The sequence below is a fragment of the Rhagoletis pomonella genome, unplaced genomic scaffold, assembly GCF_013731165.1.
Source record: "Rhagoletis pomonella isolate Grant_MI unplaced genomic scaffold, Rhpom_1.0 Rhpom_scaffold_00008, whole genome shotgun sequence".
Taxonomy (NCBI): domain Eukaryota; kingdom Metazoa; phylum Arthropoda; class Insecta; order Diptera; family Tephritidae; genus Rhagoletis; species Rhagoletis pomonella.
In genome coordinates, this window is record NW_023458562.1 from 46,087,857 (window position 1) to 46,090,033 (window position 2,177).

Here is a 2,177-nt window from a genome sequence, read left to right on the forward strand (position 1 = left end):
AACCGTTTTGTCATTTAAGGGGATTTAAAAAAAAAAATCTTTAAGAAACTATTTTTATTCATAAAAAACTCCATTTTTGGAGGTATTTTCAAATCGGTCCAGCTCACTTAAATCTTAATATTATCCCGAAATATTTTGGTGGACGTCTTAAAATTTAATAGATTTTATAATTCCTGTGGAAAAATAGCACCGATTTTTTTTTGTATGGGGAGTGATGCAGTCTAATGTACATACATACATATATTTTTCTCTGCACGATTCATTTCGTATGTTGTTTCGTCTGTAACTACTAAACTACTGTAGTGTACTATCGCCAAAGTGAACTCAGCCGTTTTGTTTTCGTATTGTACCGAACTGTTGAAGTAATAAACGAAACGAAATAGTAACGTACAATATAGTTTATTTTCGTACACTGTTCCGAAATACATATATGACATAGTTGGGTTCGCCCTACATTCCGGCAGATTTCTAGCAACAGGACCGAAAGGTCCCAGAAAACATGACTTTTGCTAATATCTCGAAAACTATTTATGTTTTAAATTAAATTCTAGTTCAGCGGCCACAAATTCATCTAAAAAGTTTAATTTTAGTGTTAAAATAGATCTAAAGTAGTGTTACTATATACTAGTTGCGTTTTAAGATTTTTCCTTAACACATTTTCTAAGTAAAGAAATAGCGCTTATCTGCGATTTTCTGTGGGCAATCTTTTCACACTATATTAGCCAAATTTCTAAGCTTTCAATTGAACAATGAATAATAACGCGATCTCTCCCGGGGATACAACAAATTCCTTAATATTCACAAAAATTAACAAAAAAATACTCGTTGAAACCGCTATATTCGTTACATTTGAATGGAAATTTTGCTTAATAAAACGATTAAAAAAAATTTACCCTTAAGTGCATTGTTACCTTCTGTATGCGGATCCATCACTACTTTTTAAGAATACTATGCAGAAATCAAAATATTTACTTAAAACCGTCACGATCTTTCTAGAGAGCGAAAATTTATTTATAAGCAGCGTTAGAATATTCTGCTTCCGGTCAACGGTGGGCGTTCGCTGTGCAAGTTAGAAAAGGGAGGGGGACTGGGAAATGTTATTTGGAATGTTCTCTATCGAAAGCGACTAATTTTTTAAGTTTTCTCCAAAATGTCAAATTGGTTTTTGGCCGCTTAAATCGTTCAAATACCCCTATGTGCGGCGGTAGGCGCTTTGGCTACGAGAGAGGTTTATATGCATTCATTGAATATTAACGATTTTTAAATCCTGCAAGCATTTTTATTAATTTTCTTGATAAAAATCGGATTCAATGCAGAATAGCTCCGATTCTTAAAAAAAAAATAAATATTCAGCCTTATCATGAGTTTCGTTTTCCCGAACCGGTTCACTTTTCACGTTTTGTTTCCATGGTTTTACTATGGGCGGATCAAGGCGAATTAATCAAGGCGTATTTAACAGGTGATAGCAGCACTCTTTTATTTTTCTTCGCCTCACGGCTTCATATGTCAAATGGCTGCTGTTGATTGGTTGGAGCAGTTGATTGTTTATTGTTTTTTGTTCTCTTTCACATCATTCCTATGAAATTTTTGACAGTCCTCGCCGCAAAAGCAAAAACAAAATACATGTACATTTTATTGTTGGCGTACTGATACCACCTTATTGAATACGCTTTGCGAATTAATATAAGGTGATAGCCAAGGCGTATTTAACAAGGTGGTGTTGGCCGTATATAAGTAAAATTTACACTAACAAATTATACGCTGATGTCCATACTGTCATTGGTATGAGTTACAACAAACACATCATTTTGACGTAATGGCCTCCACGGCGAAAAACTCAGCTGTCGCCCCAACACCACCTGGTTTAATACACCTTGGTGATAGCAGGAGTACAAAAAACAAAAATTTACATGTATTTTGTTTTTGCTTTGGCGGCATAAACTGTCAAAATCTGTAATAGTGTGTGTAGAAATTCAAACAAAATTTTTCAATTTGATATCAGAAGCCGTGCGGCGAAACACATACACAAAATCAGCTGAGCTAGTAACACCACCTTATATCAAGAATGATAGAATACAAGATTGCGCCAATGAGAGAGGATTTTTGAGCGTAATTTTTGCGTGACGTCATCTTGGTGCAATTGCGAGAGAGAAATGCCAAAACGCATATAAAAATAT